This window comes from Staurois parvus, unplaced genomic scaffold (assembly GCF_062004578.1).
Source record: "Staurois parvus isolate SC_StPar_1 unplaced genomic scaffold, SC_StPar_1.0 ptg000096l, whole genome shotgun sequence".
Taxonomy (NCBI): Eukaryota; Metazoa; Chordata; class Amphibia; order Anura; family Ranidae; genus Staurois; species Staurois parvus.
In genome coordinates, this window is record NW_028317892.1 from 6,862,166 (window position 1) to 6,889,776 (window position 27,611).

Here is a 27,611-nt window from a genome sequence, read left to right on the forward strand (position 1 = left end):
TTAGAACTTTCTACTCTGAAGTCATTGGAACTTGTAAAATTCAATCTATATGATCATTTATGATTAAGGACATTGTTATGCAGCACTTATGATATCGATGACCATCTTTGCTTTCTCAACATTTATTCTATATACAGCACAATGCTGTCTTGTTTCCACTCTCCTTAATAGGTTTATATGCATTAGTGGCAATTGTTTTAGCATTTGTGTGGCTACTAGCCGCTTTAACTGTTGGCACTGACACCTTGTGGATATTGCGGTCCGGACTGCTTATTTTAATCTTAAATTTACTGTTGAGCGTTTTTTTTTTTTATTACTTTGCAAGGTTTCACTTTTTGTAAAGACTGGTAATAAAGGATTTTGTATTAAAGTGCAATGCTACTCTGCTTGATTTTATTTAGAACCGCCTCTTTCCACAGCCTGTTCTTATGGCTGTCTTTTTTGCCTTTTAGGAGTATGGACCTAGTTCCCTAGCTTTTTTATTTTCCTTTTTCCTGGGATCTTTTCCTGCAGAGATCTTCAATCAACATGCATTATATTGGGCTAGGCAAGGGGCTGGATAATCAAGATCCAGTAGACACCACAGTCTGGCCAACAAGCACATGCTGACGTTTAGCTAAGCACTGGGTCAGCCCCGACTACCCCATCCTGGACCAGGGCAGTTAAATATCTCAAGGGGATACATATGACTAGGCGCCAGAGTCCATGTCGATCCTGAATACGGCTGCCAGACTCATTCACCTTTCCAACCGCTCCGTTTCCGCCACCCCCCTCTGCCAATCCCTCCACTGGCTTCCGATTGCGCAACGGATCAAATTCAAAATCCTAACACTGACATACAAAGCTGTCCACCGTACTGCCCCGAACTACATCACTGACCTAATATCCAAGTACCGCCCAGCACGCACACTCCGCTCCTCACAAGACCTCCTTCTCTCTAGTTCCCTGGTCTCCTCCTCCCATGCCCGCCTCCAGGACTTCTCCAGGGTGTCACCCATCCTCTGGAATTCCCTGCCCCAACCCTTCAGATTATCACCTACTCTCCTCTCCTTTAGGCGCACCCTGAAAACCCATCTCTTCAGGGAAGCCTACCCCACCCCCTGCTAACTTGCCGACCTCCTCCACTCTTCCTACCTATCCATCCCCCACAGCTATCTCCTCCTGTACCACTATCCCCTCCCTCCTAGATTGTAAGCTTGAAAAAGCAGGGCCCTCGATCCCCTCATGTTTTGCATTGTATTGGTATTGTTCTGTCACATGTTCTGTCCCCCTTTGTAATGTACAGCGCTGAGTGAACTATTGGCGCTTTATAAATACTGTATAATAATAATAATAATGTCACCCTGGCCAACAGCCCCCATTTGGGTGAAGATCTTTCATGGGAGCCTTACTCACACGCTCTGCTGGATAGGTAAGTAGATGCCCCCCCTTCCCTCCATGGACACGGTGTGGGTACTCCCTAGGGTGTTCAGGCCTGAGTGGTCAGTCTTTATACCCCGTCTCTCATCCTGCCCCCCCCCCCCCTCTACATACACGCACGGCTCACCTAAGTCGGGTACCTGGGCCATTCCTGCATGATTGCTAGCTGGAGAGCCCCCTGGTTTTGGCCGGAGGGGGTCCACTGGTGCCAGGGTTGCACCGCTGAACCAGAGGTGCCTGGTGACTGTGAGGAGTGTGGTGTGGGCTTGCGTTATTCTGTGCTGGGTGCTTGTGCCCTCCTCCCTGCAGGGGATAATTCTATTGAATTGGGTTAGTTTGATCCCTTCCTGCAGGTGTGCGCCCCATGCCTGGCCTGGCTGAAACTTCAGGTTGCGGCATTGCAGCCTAGTAGAAAGAGCAGCGGCGCACACCATTTTGTTTAAGGGAATTGCCCAGGCTAACGGTCTCTTCCGTCTGGGGACCTTTGCACCCTTTCTATGGGAGGAGAGGGTATGGTGAGTGATTATGGAGCTGCTTGGTGGGGGGTCGGCAACGAGCCCTGGGGCCCACCATTTTGTCTCAGGGCATTTGCCTGGCCTGTTGTCACTGCCTGATGGGCTATGTGTGAAGGGCTGGGCTGCAGTGCTACCATTTTTGTTCTGAGCAGTTGTTGTAATGACCTTAGTTAACCATAGCCAAGTCTTTTGCAATACTCTCTAATGTTCAGTTTCTTAGGTTCTAATGTTCTGTGCCTGCTGTCCTGTTCAGCTGTGGACACTGGGGTGTGCAGACGCTGGTTGGTTGTGTCACAGTTGGCGGTTGCTTGCTACTCCTGTGCTCAGGTCCTTCTGGCGACTAGAAGGATTATGCCTGTTGGTGATAGGCACCAACTGTGGTTTCAATTTTAGGTGCGGGCATGTTGGTGGCCTGCTCCTTCTGGCGACACTCTTCCGGTGACCTCTGATGGTCGTCTGACTTGGGATTTTCCCAGTGTTATCTGTAACCTCTTCTCCTCCACTAGCAAAGCTGCTGCTGCTGCCTGTATTGCTGCCAGTAAAAAAAAAAAAAAGCTTTTGGTCTACCTCATTATTTTTTGTAAGAGAAACCTTTGTAATTGAGGGTACTTCGGGGGTTTCCGAGGGTGTGGCTGTTCCCCTTTGAACGCACTAGCTAGCTTGTCCCGCTATAGTTAAGTGATAGTGATACATAAAGCATTATTTTGTGGCCCCCGAGTGTTTTCTCTATGTTTCACTATTGAGGAGGCCCTACTGGTGCAGTGGACCTTTTCTCTTGTTGTGGCCCTACCATTTCGGTTACACGGACACCCATGATGCTGATGGGGGGAGTTTCATCCCATTAAGGAGCCTGTGGACCAGAAGACAGAATTGGGTCTTCCGCACTAGATTTACAATTACTGGCTCTACACTGCATCCAGTTTGGCCATGGCTCCTGGGTCTCCAGAGCTTCCTGAGTGGGCTGGCTCTGACGTTTATGTCTGGGTGGAAGCTGGGGTCCCTGGTTACCATGGAACTTGTGGACCAGTTGGCCCAGGGCCTCAAGCACGTAACTGATGTATCTCAGGCTACGTTCCCCTTGCCTTCCAAGCTCTCTGGCTCAACTTTTGTGCTTTGGTGAATTCCTTGGTGCAGGTGTTGATCTGTTGGGCAGAGTTATCCTTCCAGGGAGAACATCTCTTCCTAAACCCCGGATTACATTGAGTATCCTTCCAGTGGGGAAGGCTTCTTTCACTGTTTAGTAGGGGAAGAAACTGCACCAAGAGCACAGTCTCTCCTTCTCTACACACAATGGAATTTTTCACTCCCTTGGCCCCTTGGACAAGGGATCTAAACCTTCCATGGCCCTCCCTTGTCTCAGACTCATGGGCCCACAAATTGTCCTTGTTAAGATATACTGTAGAATTTAATTCTTGTCCACCAGAGAGATTCTTCCTTTAAGTCTTCTTTACTCCCTATCTTACTGGCAGGCTCTCTCCTGGGTGGTGCAGGACCTGCTGTCCCAGGGGGTGCTTGCTCCAGTACCAGCTTCGGAAAGGTTTATGTTTTTCTCTAACCTGTTTACGGTACCAAAGATGGAAGGCAAGGTCGCTCAACTCTGGACCTCAAGGACCTGAATTGCTATGTGAAGGTGCAAAAGTTCACGATGGAATCCATTCATTCTGTAATGGCCTACTTTCCTCAGGGGGATTTCCGGGCCCCCATAAACAGCAAGGAGGTGTATATGCACGTCCCTGTTTGCACCAGGCACCAACGCTTTCTATTTTCTGTGGTAGGGGAGGCACATTATCAGTCTGGGCGCCCTTTGGTTTCGCTTCCACCCCTAGGGCTTTCAGTCGGCAGTTTATCTACTGAGGTTCCACAGATGGTCCTCCTTTTTGCTCTTGTATGCAGGTTCTGGGCCTATTGGTGTCTACTTTCTAGGCATTGTCATATGTGCAGTTTCACACGACGGTCCTGCGGAAGTAAATCTTGTCTTTGTGGGACAAGTCCCCCACGTCTTTGGATGCCTAAATTGGACTTAAGATTGCTCTCTTCGGTTCTTTGGAATCCCATGTTGGTGATCCTTAGGGATCTTAACTTGCTAACACTCTCTCAGAAGGTTGTACTTTTGTTTGTTTTTTGTTTTTTTGATAAATGTAAAGTTGAGCACTTAGGGGCTAAGAATATGCATGCATCATACATACTAGGGGGAGTACAACTGGGGGAATCAATGGTGGAGAAGGATCTGGGAGTTCTGGTAGATCACAAACTTAATAATGGCATGCAATGCCAAGCTGTGGTTTCTAAAGCGAGCAACATCCTCTCTTGTATTAAATGATGTATAGACTCCAGAGAGAAAGATATAATTTTACCCCTTTACAAATGGTTAGTAAGACCTCATCTGGAATATGCAGTTTCATTTTGGGCACCAATTGACAAAAAGAACATTGGGGAACTGGAGAAAGTACAGAGAAGGATAACCAAACTGATAAGAGGCATGGAGTAGCTCAGCGAAGAGGAAAGATTAGAGGAACTGAATTTATTCTCTCTTGAGAAGAGATTAAGGGGGAATATGATCAACATCTATAAATGCAACAAAACAAAACCCGTGGTGTCGCGCTCCACTATAAATAAATTGCAAACAAATAATAGCAAGTGACTGAGTCCTAATAAATTTCCACAGCGTGATATTGCAATCACGATAGTGCTGCATGCATATCTTCGAAATGTCTGTGATCCTATGGGGTCTTCTAATGGTGTATTTCAAAACAAATATAGTCCACCAGTTCATATATAATGTGCTCCTTCACCAGTTGTCCTCTCACCTGACGTATATGACCAAACTGTTAAGTGAGGTCATACAAGCTTGTGTCCCTTTAATTGGGCTCATAGGTGGACAAATGGATAAATCCCTGTATCCCAGATGGATGGACAAATGGAGTTTTTCCTTTTTCCCAGCAGTGGGTCTCATCGTTTCCTAGAGATCTTTTTCCTGGAGGCTGATGGATGTATGGATGGAGTTATCCCTCTTCCCAATAGGGGGATCAGGAAGGAATTTTTTCCCTTGCAGGAGCAAATTGGTTCATGCTTTTCTGGGTTTTTTTCCTTCCTCTGGATCAGCTGTGGGTGTAGAATTATAACTTTTTTTTTTTAATGGGTGAACTGGATGGACTTTTGTCTTTTTTCAGCCAGACTAACTATGCAACTATAAAAGGATAGAAAGTATAGAAGTCCCTTCTAAGACCTTATTCTCCTGCATAGATCTACCTACACCCTGATGTGGTGTTTAAATCCAACTGTCAGGCCTTGGCTGTCTGGTCCAAGGATCCCTCTCCTGTAACTGGAGATTTTCAGGCACGTCCATCTCTAGGGTTTACAGAGTGAGCTGCAGTTGTGTGGAGGAAAATTCCTTGTTGATGTCAGAGGAGAATGGGCAGACTGGTTGCTGCGACATTCAGATGGTAGGGTCAGAATTTGCCATAAACAACATGGAAGCATGGATCCATCCTGCCTTGTATCAGTGGTTCACGCTGGTGGTGGTGGTGTAATGGTGTGAGGGATATTTTCTTGGCACTAGCAAGGTATACCTATTAAATTGGCTGGTGAGTATATAACATTGATTATCTTGCTACAGTGGCATCTGAAAGTGGGTCAAATATATTGGGCAGCAAGTGAACATGTTGTCTTTGAAGTTGATATGTTAAAAGCAGAAAAAATGGGCAAGCGTAAGGATGTAAGCGACTGACGAGGGCCAAATTCCAATAGCCAAATAGGTTAGAGCATCTCTGTAAAACTGCAGCTCTTGTGGCCAAAAGTGGTGCAAGCTCATGGGCAGGCACGACGCGTTGATGTATGTGGGGAACTGGCCTGTGTATTCTGATCCAATAACAGAACTGCTGTAGCTCAAATTGATGAAAATGTTTGTTGGTTCCAATAGGGAGGTGTCAGTACATGTAGTGCATCGCAGTTTATTGCAATAATTATTGTCAGTGAAGCATGGTGGAGGTTCCTTGCAAGTTTGAGGTTGCATTTTTGCAAATAGCGGTGGAGATGTGGTCAGGATCTCATTGCTGAGAGATACAGGCAGATACTTATCCATCATGCCATACCATCAGGGAGGCAAGTGATTGGGCCCACATTTATACTGCAGCAAGATGATGACCCCCAAACATACAGCCAATGTCATTAAGAACTATCTTCAGTGTAAAGAAGAACAAGGAGTCATGGCAGTGATGGTTTAGCCCCCACAGAGCCCTAATCTCAACATCGTGGAGTCTGTCTGGGATTACTTGAAGAGACAGAAGGATCTGAGGCAGCCTACATCCACAGAAAATCTGAGGTTTGTTCTCCAAGATATTTGGAACAACCTACCTGTCAAGTTCTTTCATACAGCTCCAGTTGAACAACAAACTGAAATCTTTAAAATGGGGGGGAAGTAAAAATATAAAACTAAAATAATGTGATTGCATAAGTGTGCACACCCTTAACCAATTCAATACCGGGCAATTTTACACCTTCCTGCCCAGGCCATTTTTCAGGTTTCAGCGCTCTCACACTTTGGGTACAATGTTGTATGACCGCGCAATTGTCAAACTAAAATTTTATAATTTTCTTCACACAACTAGAGCTTTCTTTTTGTGGTATTTAATCATCGCCGGGGTTTTTATTTTTTGCTAAATTAACAAAAAAAGACCGAAAATTTTGAAAAAAAAAACACGTTTTTCTTTGTTTCTGTTAAAAGTTTGCAAATAAATACTTGTTCTTCAATCATTTAGGCCAAGATGTATTCTACTACGTCTTTGCTGAAAATAACCCAAATTAGGATGTATTTTTTAGTTTGTAGGAAGGTTATAGAGTTTACAAACTATGGTATAGATCTGAATATTGATCAATCCTGAAGTACTGACAGCCAATCTAATTTCTTGAGGTCAAAGAATGTCAGAATAGTACAGATATCCCCCAAATGACCCCTTTTTGCAAAGTAGATAGTCCGACATACTTCATAAGACGCATGGCGAGTTTTCTGAAGTTGTATTTTTTTTGTCATAATTTTTCGGAAAATGAAAAAATAAAAAAAATGATTTTCACTATTTTTTTTACATACGGTCACCAGTGCAGTACAGCGTTATCATATAACTTGCATGGTGGTGATCAGGGACACTGACTAGTGACAGTGTGAAAAAAATAAAAATAAATATATATATATATATATATATATATTTATTTATTATTTTAAATTTTTTACTACATTTGTTTTCTTTTTTTTTAAGATTTTTTTTTTTTCAGATTTCACTATGTCCAAAGTAGTACAATGTTACCATAGTAACATTCTACTACTTTGGGGAAGTGATCAGTATTTTTTTTTTACACAATTTTGCTTATAGCAAAGAATTAATTTGCTATAAGCAAGCATTTACCTGAATGACACTGATTCATTCAGGGTTTTTTTTTTTTGTGCTTAGCTGTGATTTGGCCACAGCTAATCACATGACATGTGCATGTGATTAGCTGTGACCATTCACAGCTAGACACTAGTATACAATGGATGGCATGAATGAGGCCATCCATTGTGTACAACTGTCATGTGACCTGCTGTGATTGGTCACATGGTACCAGCAACGGGGGTGGTACTCAGATCTGTCATCGGCTGTGTCCGAGGTACACGGCCGGTGACAGATCGCGCCGCTGCGTGGCTCTGCAAGCGAGCGAACTGTGCATGTGTGGGAGGACGCCATATGGTGGCCTCCCGGAAAGCTAGTACATTTTTCCGGATGCCATTCGGCCATAGGCCGGGCGTCAAATGGTTAAACTAATATTTTGTTAAAGCACCTTTTGATTATCTTTTTGGGTATGAGTCTATCAGCATGGCACATCTTGACTTGGTAATATTTGCCTACTCTTCCTTGCAAAAACACTACAAATCTGTCATATTTGCGAGGGCATCTCCTTTGCACATCCCTCACAGATCACCCCAGATCACTCACAGATCACCCCACAGATTTTTGATCGGATTCAGGTCTGGGCTCTGGCTGGGCCATTCCAAAATTTTTATCTTCTTCTGGTGAAGCCATTCCTTTGTTGATTTGGATGTATGCTTTGGGTCGTTGTCATGCTGAAAGATGAAGTTCCTCCTCATGTTTAGCGTTCCAGTTGAAGCCTGAGGGTTTTGTGCCAATATTGACTGGTATTTGGAACATAAATTTCCTCTACCTTGTCTGAAGAAAAACAGCCCCACAGAATGATGCTGCCACCACCATGCTTCGCTATGGGTATGGTGTTGTTTTGGTGATGTGCAGTGTTGTTTTTGCGCCAAACATATCTTTTGGAATTATGGTGAAAAAGTTCAACCGTGGTTTCATCAGACCATAACACATTTTCCCACATGCTTTTGGAGACTTCAGATGTATTTTTGCAAAATTTAGCCAGGCGTGGGTGTTTTTCTTCGTAAGAAAAGGCCTCTGGCTTGCCACTCTACTCCATAGCCCAGACAGAAGAATACGGGAGATTGTTGTCAAATGTACCACACAGCTGCCAGATATTCCTGCAGCTCCTTTAATGTTGCTGTAGGCCTCTTGGCAGCCTCCCAAACCAGTTTTCTTCTCGTCTTTTCATCAATATTGGGGGGACTTCTAGTTCTTGGTAATGTCACTGTTGCACCATATTTTCTCCACTTGATGATGACTGTCTTCACTGTGTTCCATGGTATATCTAATGCCTTGGAAATTCTTTTGTACCCTACTCCTGACTGATACTTTTTAACAATGAGATCCCTCTGATGCTTTGGAAGCTCTCTGCGGACCACGACATTTGCTGTAGAATGTGACTAAGAAAATGTCAGGAAAGACCTACTAGAACAGCTGAACTTTATTTGGGGTTAATCAGAGGCACTTTAAATGATGGCAGGTGTGTACTGACTCCTATTTAACATGATTTTGAATGTGATCACCTAACTGCTACCATCCCCAGTTATAAGTGTGCACACTTATGCAACCACATTATTTTAGTTTTTTATGTTCACGCCCCCCCTCCCCCCCCCCCCCCCCCAAAAAAAAGATTTCAGTTTGTTTTTCAATTAAGTTGTACAGTTTATATGTCACATTAAAGGTGAAAAAAGTTCTGAAATTATTTGTCTCATATTTTTACATCACAGAAACCTGACATTTTAACAGGTGTGTAGACTTTTTATATCTGCTCTGTGTGTGTGTGTGTGTGTTGCATATATTGTAAGCTCGAAAGAGCAGGGCCCTCAATTCCCTCATGTTTTGCATTGTATTGGTATTGTTCTGTCCCCCTTTGTAATGTACAGCGCTGAGCAAACTATTGGCGCTTTATAAATACTGTATAATAATAATAATATAATATGGCCCTAGTATGTGTATGAATGAATGTGAGTTAGAAACCTTAGATTGTACACCCCCTGAGGGTTAGGGACTGATGTGAGTGTACAATAAATATGTAAAGTGCTGTGTAAATTGACGGCACTATATAAGTACCTGTAATAAATAATATGTAGTATGTATGTACTGTACAGTGGCTACACACCCGTTAAAATGTCAAGTTAATATAAAAAACTAAAATAATGTGGTTGCACAAGTGTGCACATCCTCTTATAAATGGGGATGTAGCTGTGTTCAGAACAACACTGCACATCCCTAAAACAACACCATACCCACAGATGAAGCATGGTGGTGGCATCATCATGCTTTGGGGCTGTTTTTCTTCAGCTGGATCTGGGGCCTTAGTCAAGGCAGACGGAATAATGAACAGTTCCATGTACCAGTCAATATTGGCACAAAACCTTCAGGCTTCTGCTAGAAAGCTGAAAATGAAGAGGAACTTCATCTTTCATCATGACAACGACCCAAAGCATACATCCAAATCAACAAAGAAATGGCTTCATCAAAAGAAGACTAAAGTTTTGGAATGGCCCAGCCGGAGCCCAGACCTGAGTCCGATCGAAAATCTGTGGGGTGATCTGAAGAGGGCCGTGCACAGTAGATGCAATCTGACAGATTTGTAGTGTTTTTGCAAGTCAAGATGTTCCACTCTGATAGACTCATACCCAAAAAGACTGAGTGCTGTATTAAAATCAAAAGGTGCTTCAACAAAATATTAGTTTAAGGGTGTACACACTTATGCAACCACATTATTTTAGTTTTATATTTTTACTTCCCTCCACCTAAAAGATTTCAGTTCGTTCAGCTGAGTTGTACAGTTTATAGGTCACATTAAAGGTGGATTACACAGAGGTGTGCAGGCCTTTTTGTAGAGGCCTAACCTTGGTTCTGGCCTCCACCCCGGCAGACAGGAGGTCGTTCCCCGGGAGTTAGGAGGGCTCCACCTAGGAGAGGTGGGAGCCAGAGCAGCAAGAGGCTGCTAGATATATACCTGAGAGAGCTAGGAGGCTTAATATTTTTGTTTGTATTGATGGTGGATACCCCTGCGTGGGAAACATATTGTATGGAACTTTCCTTTAAATAAAACTGGGCTAAAGCAGCCCTTAAAAAAAAGAAGAAAGCGAGTGGCTGTATACATTTTTTTTTTATTAATATTTTATTAAGTTTTACATTTTATTCCATCAATTAAAATTTCAACATAACTTATTCCAATATTTTACCCAACATACAAAAGATACAAACTCCCCCTTCCCTATCCCACCCCTTGCCTTCCCCTCCCTCCCCATGAAAGAGACATACCCCTGGCTCCTTTAAAATTTTTATCCCAGTTATTTCTTGTGTCAAGTGAAGTACTTCTTCCCAATATTTTTGGATTTTGTGACACTACCACCAAATGTGACCTACTGTGCCCTGTTCCCCACAACCCCTCCAACATAAAGGTGATTTATCCCTATTTTGTTTGTGTACTATATTTGGTGTCATATACCACCTCGCCAAGCATTTATAGTTCATCTCTACCTCTTTCATGCTCACATTACCGTGTGTTAACTTGTAAATCTTTTTTTGTTTATCCTCCTATTTTTATTCCTAATTCTCTTTCCCATCTCTCCATATATGCCGGTACCGTATTTGTTGTTAACTTAGTAAGAATTTTATATATTTTCGAAGTTCCATGTTTCCCCTCTCCCCGTGTACTAAGCAAATTTTCGAATGGGTTCCATTGTTCTTTCTTCCTTAGGGGCCTAGGAAGTTTTTCTATGAAATGTTTTATTTGTAGATACGGCCACTCATCTACTTTAATGAATAACTCTCTCTTCTTCAATTCTAAGGAGCAAATTTCCACACCTTTCATTAGATCTCTTAATTGAGCATCTCCCTTCCTTATCCATCTCCCTGCGATCTTTTCGTTCCCCTGTGGAAAAAAAAACTGTGTTTACTATAGGCATCAACATAGAGTTGAATTCCCATCCCATCTGTTTTTGCATTGTGTCCCAAGTTCCCAAAACAATTCTTGTAAATACACTTGTACTTTCTATCACTCCTTGAACGTGAGGTGGCAACCATATTATCCTATCCAAATGTGTTTTACTTAAAGTGTTTTCTATATTTATCCAACTTTTTCCTTGTGAGTTATGTGTCCAGTCTTAAATTTGTGCTATCAAGACTGCATTATAATATCTTTTAAAATTAGGTACACCTAAATCCCCATTCGTTTCTCTAGTTAGAACTTCATAGCTTATTCTAGGTTTTTTATTTCTCCTATTAGCATAGTTTTTTTATTATCCTAAAATAAAATCCAGGCAGCTGTATTGGGATCATCTGGAATTTATATAAAATTTTTGGAACGATTACCATTTTAATTAAATTTATTCGTCCTATCTGCGATATACCACCTATCCCAAATTTTCTAATTTCATCTTTAATTTCGTTTAATAATGGAATATAATTTACTTTGTATAGATTCTTCAAGGAGACTGCTAACTTTATTCCTAAATATTTTAGTTTTTTCCTTCCAAGAGATAGAAAATTCCCTTTGCAAAGCCTTTCTCTCTCCTCTTGGAAGATTTATAATCAAGATTTCTGTTTTAGTTGGGTTAATTTTCAAGTTAGACAACTCCCCATATTCCTTCAGTATTTTCATTAAATTGGGTAATGTTATCCTTGGGTTACTTACATAGAAGAGCATGTCATCGGCATACACCACAACTTTATGATCTGTGTCTCCTATCCTAATTCCCTTTATATCTGTATTTTTCCTTATTTTCTCTAAAAGGGATTCTAAGGACAGGACAAACAGCAGCGGTGACAAAGGGCATCCCTGACGTGTCCCATTATACATCTTAAAACTCTCTGATATTTCTCTGTTAACCTTTATTGCAGCTGATGGTTGACTGTAAAATTTCCCTATCCATATTCTCATTTTAGGACCCATCCCCAGGACTTTCAGTGTATCCAACATATACCCCCAGTCAACTCCGTCAAACGCTTTTTCAGCGTCTACCGACAGTAACAATACAGGGAATTTTTCTCTTTTTCTTTTTTGTATGAGCATTATTGATCTTAATCCATTATCCCTACCCTCTCTCCCAGGGACAAACCCCACTTGATCCATATGGATCCACTCTGGAATTAACTCCTTCAGCCTACTTGCCAGCACTTTTGCATACAATTTGGTATCTATGTTTAAATCGGCCTATAACTAGAACACTGTGTACTGTCTTTCCCTTCTTTTGGTAGTATTGTAATATGAGCCTGGAGGGATTCCTCCCTCATTTCCATCTCTCCTCCCAATGCGTTCATATATGTAGTTAATTTAGGTATCAATTGATCTTTAAATTTCTTATAGTATCTCACAGTATACCCATCCGGTCCTGGACTTTTCCCTGCTATAGTACTCTTCAATGCACTATCGATTTCTTCTTCTGTTATTGATCTCTCTAGGGATATTAATTGCTCTTCTCTCAATTTCGGTAATCCCGCCTCTTTTAGGTATGTCTGTTCTTTTTTTTTTTTACTTCTTTCTTCCTCATCTCTTATGGACTGTTGGGGATTGATATATAATTTACTATAATAATCTTTAAACACTTTTGCAATATTTTTGGTAGAATATTTTAGTTCTTTGTTATCTCTTATTTTCTCTATATAATTCCTACTTTTCTTTTTTCTTTGAGCTCTCATTAGGAATTTTCCTGGTCTATCTCCCCACTGATATCTTTCACTACTCATCTTATTAAACACTTCTTTTTTTTCTTCCTCCGTTAATTTATTTAGTTCTTCTCGTTTTTCCCATACCTTCTGCTTATTCTGTTTTATTATATTCTTTTTATGCACCTGTTCTAATTCAAATAATTCTCTATGAAGTGTGTTTATTCTCTTTCCTTTCCTTTTTCTTTTTACCCCAATCGCTATTAAGATTCCTCTAAATTATGCCTTGTGGGCTTCCCATACAGTCGCCACCAACACCTCCTCAGTCTCATTTCCTTTGAAATATAGTTCTGTTTCTCTTTTGATTATCTGTTCCGTTTCCTGGTCCTGAAGAAGTGTCTCGTTTAATTTCCACGTATTTACCTTTTTTTGTTCTCTGCCCCATTTTATCCTCATTGGGACAGGTGCATGATCAGAAAACGTTATAGTTTCTATCTTTGCTTTCACCAAAGACTCTATAAGTCTATGATCTAGCAATATATAATCCAATCTTGAATACGTCTCGTGTGTGAGAATAGAATGTATAATCTCTATCGCTTAGATTTTTAATTCACCAGCTGTCCACCAACTGACAATATTGTATTGTTTTCTTTAATTCTTTCAAACACATGAGACGTCGAGTCGATCTGTGGTTCCATGCAACAATTAAAATCTCCTGCCACAATTAGTTTACCTGTTTTAAAATCTAATAGCTTCTTCAGTATGTTCTTTAGGTAGGCCTCTGATTTTTTTATTGGGGCAGTATATATTTGCCAATGTACATTCTACATCTTGCAATTTCCCCTTCAAAAATAAAAATCTCCCCTCCGGATCCTCCATTTTATCTTCCAAACGAAACCTTACACTTTTCGCAAACCCAGTTGCCACCCCTTTAGCATGTTTAATTGGGGAGTCTGCATAGTACCATAATGGGTAGTGCTTAGAATGCAGTTTCACATTTGTTTCTTGTATTAGATGAGTTTCCTGTATAAGCACTACCTCAATAAATCTTTTTTTGTATTTTAAATCTTTTATCCCAACAATTTAGCCCTTTAACATTATAAGTCATAAAGTTAACCTCCTCCATTACTATATATATTTTCCATTCTTTCTTTCCTCAGGATTCTCCCTAATTCTTTTATGTCCTTTTTTTTTGCTGAGTATCACCATTATCCCTTTCCCCTCCCTCCCCTCCCTCAATTTCCCCTCCCTCCCCTCCCCACCCTCAATTTCCCCTCCCCGCCCTCAATTTCCCCTCCCCCCCCCTGCCCACCCTCAATTTCCCCTCCCCACCCTCAATTTCCCCTCCCTCCCCTCCCCACCCTCAATTTCCCCTCCCCCCCCCCCCTCCCCACCCTCAATTTCCCCTCCCCCCCCCTCCCCACCCTCAATTTCCCCTCCCCCCCCCTCCCCACCCTCAATTTCCCCTCCCCACCCTCAGGCTACCTTTTTGCATGTAAATCATTTGTGGTCCCTATACCACCCTTGATTCAAGTTTAAGGTGGTGTTTCGACCACGAACGGTTCGCCAGCCACCTATCCTCCTCCGTGCCCTGTCTCTCGCTATATCTAATGCGTCTTTGATGATCCATCTATATGGCAGGGCTGGAGCAAAAGAAAGAAGAGGAAAGGAGAAGAGAGAGGAACCCCCCCCCCCCCCTCCCTTTCTCCTCTCTACTCTCTACCCCTCCTTCAAACTACCTGCCAATTTTCTTTTCCCGTAGCCCCTATCTCTCCTTCCTCCTCCTCCCACCCAGGTGTCACCATTTTCCCTAATTCAAGTCTCTCGCAAAAGTCTCTCATATCTTCAGGAAATCTTAGTCTTGCTGTACGTCTATACTGCACATCCCGCTTCCTCATCTGCTCCAACAATGGCCTCAGAGATCTCCTTTTTGTCAGTGTCTCTACAGCTAGTTCTGCAAAAATCGGAATATTTATTTCTCTATATTTAATCGATGCTCTTCCTTTTCTTTTCTTCCATATCTCTTCTTTATCCCCAAAATTATGGAATTGCACAATTTTATCTCTTGATTTCTCTTTACCCCTTTCTAGTTGGAGCTTTCCTATTCTATACACATTGTCCAATTTAAGCATCTCTGATATCGATCTGTCCATTATTGTATTCAAGATTTTACATATTATTCCCATTAGGTCTTCACCGTGTGAGATCTCTGGTACTCTTATCCTTAAATTACATCTCCTATCCCTATTTTCTTGTTCCTCTATCCCAGCGGTTCTCAACCTGGGGGTCGCGACCCCTTTGGGGGTCGAACGACCATTTCACAGGGGTCGCCTAAGACCATCGGAAAACACATATTTCCGATGGTCTTAGGAACCGAGACACCGCTCCTGTCTCAGGCGATCTGTGGATGATATGCTGCCTGTCTCAGGCGGGATGATATGCTGCCCCTGTAACCTGGCCACACCTCCGGGATCACTCAGCTCCGCTTCCTCGCCGCTGATTGGCCACCGGAACTGTAGCTTAGGAGAGGCACACAGGCGGCCAATCACCGGCGAGGAGGTGGAGCTTGGAGAGGAGGAGCCGAGCGGCAGCGCGCGGAGATCAAAGAAGATCGAGGGAGCTGCAGGAGCGAGTGAAGAGAGAGGCCAGAGAAGGAAGACAGGTAAGTGCAAATTTTGCTGCTGCAGCCAGGTATGCAGGCTGTAGATGGGAGAGGGAGAGAGCGAGCCCAGGCTGGAGCAGGAGTTAGCAAGGTAAGTATCATTGGTGTCAGTGGAAGGGATAGTGCCCAATCATTTGTGTCACTAATACCAACGATGGGGCACTATTCCTCCCCCCACCGACACCAACAATGAGGCACTATTCCTCCCCCCACTGACACCAACAATGAGTCACTATTCCTCCCCCCACTGACACCACCAATGATGGGGCACTATTCCTCCCACTGACACCAATGATGGGGCACTATTCCTCCCACTGACACCAATGATGGGGCACTATTCCTCCCACTGATACCAATGATGGGGCACTATTCCTCCCACTGACACCAATGATGGGGCACTATTCCTCCCACTGACACCAATGATGAGGCACTATTCCTCCCAATGACACCCACAATGGGGCACTATTCCTCCCACTGATGCCAATGATTGTACACTATTCCTCCCACTGACGCCAATGATGGGGCACTATTCCTCCCACTGACGCCAATGATTGGGCACTATTCCTCCCACTGACGCCAATGATTGGGCACTATTCCTCCCACTGACGCCAGTGATTGGGCACTATTCCTCCCACTGACGCCAATGATTGGGCACTATTCCTCCCACTGATGCCAATGATTGTACACTATTCCTCCCACTGACACCAATGATGGGGCACTATTCCTCCCACTGACACCAATGATGGGGCACTATTCCTCCCACTGACACCAATGATGAGGCACTATTCCTCCCAATGACACCCACAATGGGGCACTATTCCTCCCACTGATGCCAATGATTGTACACTATTCCTCCCACTGACGCCAATGATGGGGCACTATTCCTCCCACTGACGCCAATGATTGGGCACTATTCCTCCCACTGATGCCAATGATTGTACACTATTCCTCCCACTGACACCAATGATGGGGCACTATTCCTCCCACTGACACCAATGATGGGGCACTATTCCTCCCACTGACACCAATGATGGGGCACTATTCCTCCCACTGACACCAATGATGGGGCACTATTCCCCCCACTGACACCAATGATGGGGCACTATTCCTCCCACTGACACCAATGATGGGGCACTATTCCTCCCACTGACACCCACAATGGGGCACTATTCCTCCCACTGACACCCACGATGGGGCACTATTCCTCCCACTGACACCCACGATGGGGCACTATTCCTCCCACTGACACCCACGATGGGGCACTATTCCTCCCACTGACACCCACGATGGGGCACTATTCCTCCCACTGACACCCACGATGGGGCACTATTCCTCCCACTGACACCCACGATGGGGCACTATTCCTCCCACTGACACCCACGATGGGGCACTATTCCTCCCACTGACACCCACGATGGGGCACTATTCCTCCCACTGACGCCAACGATTGGGCACTATTCCTCCCACTGATGCCAATGATTGTACACTATTCCTCCCACTGATGCCAATGATGGGGCACTATTCCCCCCACTAACACCAATGATGGGGCACTATTCCTCCCACTGACACCAATGATGGGGCACTATTCCTCCCACTGACACCAATGATGGGGCACTATTCCTCCCACTGACACCAATGATGGGGCACTATTTCTCCCACTGACACCAATGATGGGGCACTATTTCTCCCACTGACACCAATGATGGGGCACTATTTCTCCCACTGACACCAATGATGGGGCACTATTTCTCCCACTGACACCAATGATGGGGCACTATTCCTCCCACTGACACCAATGATGGGGCACTATTCCTTCCACTGACACCAATGATGGGGCACTATTCCTTCCACTGACACCAATGATGGGGCACTATTCCTCCCACTGACACCCACGATGGGGCACTATTCCTCCCACTGACACCCACGATGGGGCACTATTCCTCCCACTGACACCCACGATGGGGCACTATTCCTCCCACTGACACCCACGATGGGGCACTATTCCTCCCACTGACACCCACGATGGGGCACTATTCCTCCCACTGACACCCACGATGGGGCACTATTCCTCCCACTGACACCCACGATGGGGCACTATTCCTCCCACTGACACCCACGATGGGGCACTATTCCTCCCACTGACACCCACGATGGGGCACTATTCCTCCCACTGACGCCAATGATTGGGCACTATTCCTCCCACTGATGCCAATGATTGTACACTATTCCTCCCACTGATGCCAATGATGGGGCACTATTCCCCCCACTGACACCAATGATGGGGCACTATTCCTCCCACTGACACCAATGATGGGGCACTATTCCTCCCACTGACACCAATGATGGGGCACTATTCCTCCCACTGACACCAATGATGGGGCACTATTTCTCCCACTGACACCAATGATGGGGCACTATTTCTCCCACTGACACCAATGATGGGGCACTATTCCTCCCACTGACACCAATGATGGGGCACTATTCCTCCCACTATTGGTATTCCCCCCACCGACACCAATGATGGAGCACTATTCCTTCCACTGACACCAATGATGGGGCACTATTCCTTCCACTGACACCAATGATGGGGCACTATTCCTTCCACTGACACCAATGATGGGGCACTATTCCTTCCACTGACACCAATGATGGGGCACTATTCCTCCCACTGATACCAATGATGGGGCACTATTCCTCCCGCTGATACCAATGATGGGGCACTATTCCTCCCGCTGATACCAATGATGGGACACTATTCCTCCCACTGATACCAATGATGGGGCACTATTCCTCCCACTGATACCAACGATGGGACACTATTCATCCCACTGACATCAGTGATGGGGCGCTAGTCCTCCCACTGCAAAATTACAGTTATGAAGTAGCAACGAAAATAATTTTATGGTTGGGGGTCACCACAACATGAGGAACTGTATTAAGGGGTCGCGGCATTAGAAAGGTTGAGAACCACTGCTCTATCCTATATAGCAGCTTTCTTTGTTGTTTTCTTATTTCTATCGTCCGCTTTTCTAGTTTCAAAATAATTTGAGCCTGTTTTTCCACTTTTCCCTCTGTTTCTTCCACTCTTGCTATCATTTGCCCCAGATCTTTCTGTATTATCGCCATCTCTTGTTTTATTGATTTTTCAAGACTTTGAAACATTTCTGCTATTTCTCTTTTGTTTGGCATTTGTAGTTCCTTTTCTTCTATTGCCTCCACTCTCTCTCCTTTTTTGACTGCTATTAGCTGTTTCCAGGGATAGTCTAGGACTATCTTCCATACTGATTTCCTACACACTACTTTCACTTAATCCTTGTTGTTTTTCTGGGGTCAGGTTCCCCTGTGAGGGTATGTATTTTTAAATTGTACCTGTTTGGGAACTCTTGGGTCCACCTCCTTTTGGCTATTTTGTTTTTCATGTCGTCAGAAATTTGAATCGCTTATCCAAACTCTGTGGGGAGGGTTAGTTATTGTACAGCCCCAAATATCACTTTAAATTCTCCACCACCAGTCTCTTATTACTTTTTCTTCCTTACTTCTACTCCCCTGGGTAATCTCCCCCTATATGTTCACTTTAAGTATAGTTCATTTATATCATGCAATACATTTCATTACTCCTTCAGCCCTCACACTCACCCTCCTACCGTCCTCTCTTCCCCATGGGGTGGCTTCCAGGTCTTCCTTCCGTGGGCTGTGAGCTTGGTCTCTCCAGCCCCTCTCTCTGTATTGCGCCTTTACTTTTATTTTTAGGCGGAGATTCCCCTGCAGGGTTCCTTTCTTGGAGTCTGCACTCCAGCTTGTCGGTGGGAGAGCCAGCGTCTCCTTCTGCCTGGGAACGCCATCCGGCTTCTCTTCCTCCCAGTACTCCCTTGCGGGAGGTCACGTGGCCGCTTCTCGTCCTCTGGTCTCCCAGCAACCTGCTGCCCTGGATGGAAAGCTCCAGCTGTCCCACAGCAGCGGTCCCCAGCCGCCCCGTCCTCCTCTCTGACCGACCCGCTCCACCACGTCTCCCCGTGCTCTACGTCTCCAGCAGGCACCCACTCACAGGTGGGGCATAATAGGCACCTCTACCTTCATTGCAGGGCTCAATGAGGGACAGGTGGCTGCCTTACGGAGAGCACTTACATTGTGCTCTCCCTCACCGCCATGACCAGGCTCCTCCCCTCGCAGTTGAGAATGACCAAGGTTCTGTTCATATACATACATTCTGACTTTAGAATCATATTGTAGTCAAATTAGAAACATGCCATTTTGCCCAGCAAGTTCAAAATCCTCTTTTTTTTTTTTTTTTAACTTTATGAAAATAATAAATGCCCTATGATATATGATCCCATTTACAGTATTTATGAGCTAACATGCTATGCTAAAATAGAAATTGATTAGAGTGATAGGGATTTGTGGTTTGCACTTTCACTATTTCTCTTGGTAAAGTTACACCCTTGTAACACTTGTACAATAGAAAGAGAAGAATGCAGGTAGAATACATGACATAGCTAGGAATGTATGTTTTCTGTTTTGTGTATTTGTTTCTATAGCAATAGGCGAGGAATTAGACAAGGGGTGGACTCAAAATTTCCACTTGTCTAGCATGAGTCAAAATCTGAAATGTGTGAATAAAAGTTAAATATGCTTTGTTGTGGATATGTCTCTTCATTTTCTCTACTCCTGTAAATGTTTTTACCTTTTCTGATGGCTGTTTTCAAATATGCAGCACAGCGAAAAAATACGCTCCTGGTTTAACTCCTTCACTCCGATCGTACGCATATATGCGGCTTCTTGGCAGGTGGGCCTTGATGCAGACAGTCCGCATATATATACGTACCAAAATATAAACAAACCTGTGTCAAGAGAGCACTCCCTTCTTCCATTTCATAACCAATGTAATTGTTACAGATGGTCTGGTGTGATTTTTCTTTTTTTTATATACAGTGTTCCAAATTATTATGCAAATGATATTTTTCTCATTTACCCAAATAATTTGATGTAAATGCTTTATTTTGCTGAGAAGTCATTGTACACCCCCCAGCATTTTATGGCCATGACCATCTTATATAAAGGGCAGATGATTTATATAGCAATTACTTCTTGGAAACCATCTATCCTTAGCTCAGGCATGCAAGTCACAGAGTGCGCTTAGCTGAGAAAAACCCTCCTCCCTTCCTGAAGACTTCTGGCATGTGTTACATAATTTGTCTAGGCATGGAAACCAGAAAATAACTGAAGGAAAAAAAAAAGTTTAAAGAAGTAAATATGATATACCTTCCTATCTATTTACTAATGTTAGCAGTATAGGGATTAAAAATTGGCAAAGTTGATTGAGAGAGTGAAGTTCCACTTTAAAGAGATGTCCAAGTTTCTGACCGTGATTTCTGACTGTGTTTTATGTTACACCCATATTTAGACATGAAACATGGTTACAGTCCGCAGTCCCCACAACCAAACTGCCCCTTTTTTACAGGAATCTGTGAATGAAAACTACCTTGGCAGAGGGACTCCTAGTTCTCAAACACAAGTGCAGTGACATCACTGCAATTTTAGTCCATTGTTACTTCCTTCAGCCCCATCACTGAAGGTCCGTACCTCAGTGTAGACTTGTAGCTGGAGGAATAGTCTGCAGAAGCAAAAGCATTGCACCTGTGATTCATTTATCGCAATTACAATGCTTTTTAAGTGGCAGTAAAAAATAAAAAACTAATAAATGCATATTTTTCATTAATCCTTATGGGAGGATTTTTTTTTTCTGCAAAAGGTGGACTATTCCTTAAATGCTGCAGAGGACTCCATTATTGGAGGAGAGGATGGGCAAATTAATTTTTACAGGTCATATAACGGGCACCTCTGTTTGACTTTTTTGCCATCTATGAAGTCCTGAATGAAGTGGAGTGCAGTGTATGTTTGTAAAGCACAAGGCTGTGTTTTATGTATATTTGCTTTTCAGGAACCTGCAGAACGTTTAATTTCCAGAAAAATTAATTGCCTCCATGAGTTAGATGTATTACAAAAAAGTCTATGCCAAAAACGTTGGGTCTTATTTGTGTATGTGTGAGAGAGGAATAGTATGTGTTGTCCTATAGCAACAATATCATTCTTCTGTAGTACAAGTGAGTATCTGGCTGGTTGCAATTTGGCAACAAGGCTATGTGATGCAAGATTTTTAACAGGTACATTCATAAGTCGGGTACAGTATCTTTTTGTAAGTACTGAAAAACTGAAACATTTCAAAGCCAGATCAAAGTCAATAGTGATTTTGTATTGTATTCTATTGCCCATGCTATTACGCAACAGTAGCACTTTCTACCCCACCTTTGTCCCTAACAAAATATGATACCCAGCCTCTGCTCTGCAACCAGTGTTTCCAAGAAACAAGGGTCTTAATGTAAATACTGTCCAGGAGATCAATTAAACTGAACCCGCAGCTTAGTGAATCTGTCTTCTGAATGGTATGTGCACCAAGAACATTGTTTCTTTATTCTCCATGATAAATTTCAAGCCCATTCCTCATTGATAAATGCAGGTAACTGCTATGACACATAGAAAACAATAGTTTTCTGTGTGTCATGTTCACATTAGAACACAGTGTTTCACTGCTTCCCAGAGCTTTGAAATATTAATCTTAATATTAATGTGTACATAATATCGCACCTCTCTAGAAGGCCCTATATGTCACATGCAGTGCACCATCATGAATGCAGTGTTACTTTGCACACTTCACATAAAGTTGAAACAAAACAAAAAAAACTAGCTGTGTGAGGCAATAAAACCCACATCACCTCACCCCCTACCACACCTCTCTGCAGTCTCAAATGGACTGCTGACCGCAGTTTGTTGTGCGGGGCAAGTGTCTCAGTGCAAACAAAACTGATCTAGTCTAACATACCCACTTTTAAGGGTCATACAAGTAAAATGCTTTTAACGGTTTTATTTATAAAATACACAGTCTAGTCTATGTTTATAGTGGAACTTTACTGTCTGTGTGTGCACCAAAAACTGAAACCACTGTTTAATTAATTTTTAATATTCACTGCAAACTCATCCATCCATCAGTGTTTTCATGCTTTATTTTGTTGAGACATCACTTTGAATGCTACCCATAGCATTTCATCCTGTGGAAATCTAAAATGGTAACCTGTAAAGACTTTTAAAGCATTGTCTATGGATATGAAAAATGTATGCAGTTTGTCGCCATTGCATGGGGTGTGCGCAGTTTTAAAGCATGTCAGGTTTTGTATATATTTACTCGGCATACCATCATCTTTTATATTCTGCTAAATATTTGGCCAGTATATTGTGTTTTTGTGCATTAAAAGTAAAGTGTTGTTTTTTTTTTTAAATGTGTTTTTAACATCACTGCACAGGTACTATGTGACACAAAAAATTGCAGCACCCACCATTTTATTCATGTCTGCTTTAAAAAATATATAATATTTGGGGGTTCAAATTCATTTCCTAGCAAAAAATACAGATATTTTCATGTGTACAAAAAGTGTTAGAAAAATGCTTGGTCTTTAGGTGGTTAGAAGAGTGACGTGTAGCATAAACTTCTAATGCTGGGCATAAAATGGGCTTTATTTCCTCATTACACTTCCTGATTACCTATCACAGTTCCAGAGACCCTGAAATGCCAGGATAGCACCAAACCAACCCCCCTCCCCCCCAGATGACCCCTTTTTGGAAAGTAGACACCCCAAGGAATTTGATAAAATGCATGGTGAGTAATTGCAGATCTCATTTGTTGCCACAAGTTTTTGGAAAATGAAGAAAGAAAACAAAAACCTTTTTCTTTTCTTTTTCCATTTTTCAAAACCTTATGAGAAAAAAATTAGATCTCCCAAATACCTCGCTTTTTATTAAATTCCTTGGGGTGTCTACTTTCCTAAAATTGGTCATTTGGGGGGGGGGGGGGGGTTGGTGCTATCCTGGCATTTCAGGGTCTCCGAAACTGTGATGGATAATGAGGAAGTTACGCACCTTCAGGTTTTCAAAGTGGTTCTTGGGTTTCAGGCTCCTGTATGTGGCTAGGCTCTCAAAAAGTCTCACATAAGTGGTATCCCCATACTCTGTAGAAGTAGAAGAATGTATTTTGGGGTGTGATTCCACATATACCCATGGCATGTGTGAGCAATATATCATTTAAGTGTGTAAAAAAAGAAATGGCATTTTTTAAAAAAAAAATTGTGGAAAAAAATAAATCTTTCATGGACTCAACATGCCTTTCAACAGATAGCTTAGGGTATCTTCTTTCTGAAAAGGGGTCATGTGGGGGTGTTTAGCGCCTTATGAAATGTGATAGACAGTCAGAAACTAAAAGCTGTATAAATTCCAGTATCTATACCGTAGTTTGTAGATGCTATAACTTTCACACAAACCAATTAATATGCCATTATTAAGGTTTCTTTTACCAAAGACATGTAGCAAAATACATTGTGGCCTAAATTTGAGGAAATGTGTGTTTTTAGATATTTATGACAAATGGGAAAATATAGTTTTGTTTTTTTTTCAAAATGTTTGGGCTTTGTTTATAGTGCAAAAAAAAAAAAGAAAAACCCAGAAGTGATCAAATACCACCAAAAGAAAGCTATATTTGTGTGAAAAAAAGGACATAAATTTAATTTATGTACAGCATTGCATGACCGCGCAATTGTCAGTTAAACTAGCACAGCGCCGTATAGCAAAAAATGGTGTAAATTCCAAAATCTATACCACTATTTGTAGACGCTCTAACTTTCACTCACACAAACCAATTAACTAGCTGCCGACCGCAGATAGCCGAATGACGGCTACACTGCGGCCGGCCAGTTCTGAGTGGACGTCATATGACGTCCTCCCAGAAGGCGCGCACCCGGCGATCTCCGTGATCGCTGTGTCCTACGGACACAGCTGATCACGTGATGTGGTAAAAGGCCAATCACAGCGGCCTTTTACCACGTGATCAGCGGTGTCCAATGACACGCTGATCAGAGGGAAATGCAAGTGCCGGTTCTCGGCTGCACTTTCCTCACGCTGTCATGTCGTGAGGAAAGTACTGCCGAGAACCGGCAGTTGTCAGAGCGGGGATCGGCACCGATCATCAGGGCACTGATGATCAGTGCCCTGATGATCGGTGCCCAGCAGTGCCACCCGCAAGTTCCTCCCACCTGTGCCCAGCAGTGCGCCCACTAGCTCTGCCCACCTGTGCCCAGCAGTGCCACCTACCTGTACCCAGAAGTGCCACCTACCTGTGCCCAGCAGTGCCACCCACCTGTGCCCACCCACCAGTGCTGCCCACCAGTGCAGCCCAGCAGTGCTGCCAGTCAGTGTCGCCAGTCAGTGCCCAGGGGTTGTGCCAGTCAGTGCCGCCAGTCAGTGCCCAGGGGCTGTGCCAGTCAGTGCTGCCAGTCAGTGCCCAGCAGTGATGCCAGTCAGTGCCGTCTATCAGTACCCATCATCAGTGTCACCTATCAGTGCTGCATATTAGTGCCGCCTATCCGTGCCACCTCATTAGTACTGCCTATCGGTGCCCTTTAGTGCCGCCTATCAGTGCCCATCAGTGCTTCCTCATCAACGCACATCAGTGAAGGAGAAAAATTACCTGTTTGAAAAATTTTATAATAGAAACAAAGAAACTTTTTCTTTTTTTTTTCAAATTTTTTGCACTTTTTTTATTTATAGCGCAAAAAGTAAAGCGCCCAGTGGCGATTAAATACCACCAAAGGAAAGCTCTATTTGTGAGAAAAAAATGATCAAAATTTCATATGGGTACAATGTTGCATGACCGCGCAATTGTCAATCAAAGTGCGGCAGCGCTGAAAGCTGAAAATTGGCTAAACTGGTAAAGAAGGGGGTATAAGTGCCTGGTAGGCAAGTGGTTAATATACACCTATTGGGATTTTTATACCAAAGACATAGCAAAATACATTTTGGCCTAAATTTATGATGAAATTTGAGTTTATTGCATATTTTTTATGACAGAAATGAGAAAATATTTTGTTTTTTTTAAAAATGTTCTTTTTTTTTTTTTTTTTTTTTTTTTTTTGTTTATAGTGCAAAAAAATAAACCCAGAGGAGATCAAATACCACCAAAAGAAAGCTGTATTTGTGTGAAAAAAGATGATATAAATGTAATTTATGTACAGTATTTCATGACTGTGCAATTGTCAGTTAACTTAGTGCAGCGCTGTATAGCAAAAAATGGCATAAATTGCAGTATTTATACCATAGTTTGTAGACACTATGACTTTCACACAAAGCAACCAATGTACACTTATTGGGATTTTTTTTTAACAGACATGTAGCAGAATATATTTTAGCCTAAATTTATGACTAGCTTTGCTTTTACTACCGTATTTGCCGGCGTATAAGACGACTTTTTACCCCTTAAAAATCTTCTCAAAAGTCGGGGGTCGTCTTATACGCCGTTATACGGCATACTGACACTTTTTAGGGGGGCAGCGTGTTGCCGCCGCCGCCCCCCCCCTTCCCCCAATGGAAAGGACACTAAGTACAGGGGTGGGCAGCGGCTGTTTCTTACCTGGTTCCGGTCCCACGACGATCCGGTCCAGGAAGCGCGGCTGCGCCTTCAGTTCGGCCACTGGATGTTCGTGCGGCTGCTCGGCTCCGCCTCCTCACCAGTGATTGGCCACCAGAACTGTAGCTCAGGAAAGGCACACAGGCGGCCAATCACCGGCGAGGGGGTGGAGCCGAGCGGCCCCACGAAAATCGAGTGCAGGACCAGCAGGTAAGTGGTCAGTGTAGAGGTGCTGCTGCAACCACATATGCTGGCTGCAGCAGCACCATACGAGAACAGGGTCAGCAAGTGTCAGTGGGAGGAATAGTGCCCCATCATTGGTGTCACTGATACCAATGATGGAGCACTATTCCTCCCACTGATACCAATGATGGGGCACTATTCCTCCCACTGACACCAACGATGGGGCACTATTCCTCCCACTGACACCAACGATGGGGCACTATTCCTCCCCCCCACTGACACCAACGATGGGGCACTATTCCTCCCCCCCACTGACACCAACGATGGGGCACTATTCCTCCCCCCCACTGACACCAACGATGGGGCACTATTCCTCCCCCCCACTGACACCAACGATGGGGCACTATTCCTCCCCCCCACTGACACCAACGATGGGGCACTATTCCTCCCCCCCACTGACACCAACGATGGGGCACTATTCCTCCCCCCCACTGACACCAACGATGGGGCACTATTCCTCCCCCCCACTGACACCAACGATGGGGCACTATTCCTCCCCCCCACTGACACCAACGATGGGGCACTATTCCTCCCCCCCACTGACACCAACGATGGGGCACTATTCCTCCCCCCCACTGACACCAACGATGGGGCACTATTCCTCCCCCCCACTGACACCAACGATGGGGCACTATTCCTCCCCCCCCACTGACACCAACGATGGGGCACTATTCCTCCCCCCCACTGACACCAACGATGGGGCACTATTCCTCCCCCCCACTGACACCAACGATGGGGCACTATTCCTCCCCCCCACTGACACCAACGATGGGGCACTATTCCTCCCCCCCACTGACACCAACGATGGGGCACTATTCCTCCCCCCCACTGACACCAACGATGGGGCACTATTCCTCCCCCCCACTGACACCAACGATGGGGCACTATTCCTCCCCCCCACTGACACCAACGATGGGGCACTATTCCTCCCCCCCACTGACACCAACGATGGGACACCATTCCTCCCACTGACACCAACGATGGGACACCATTCCTCCCACTGACACCAATGATGGGGCACTATTCCCCCCACTGATACCAATGATGGGGCACTATTCCCCCCACTGATACCAATGATGGGGCACTATTCCCCCCACTGATACCAATGATGGGGCACTATTCCCCCCACTGATACTAATGATGGAGCACTATTCCTGCCACTGATGCCAATGATGGGGCACTATTCCTGCCACTGATACCAATGATGGGGCACTATTCCTGCCACTGGTGTGCATTGGAAGAGG

General features: G+C 43.9%; 1 protein-coding gene across 1 annotated transcript in view; it reads left to right on the top strand.

Annotated features, from left to right (window-relative positions):
- DGKQ (diacylglycerol kinase theta) overlaps positions 1–27,611 on the top strand; it is a 278,163-nt gene that overhangs the window by 215,764 nt on the left and 34,788 nt on the right. The window lies entirely within an intron of this gene.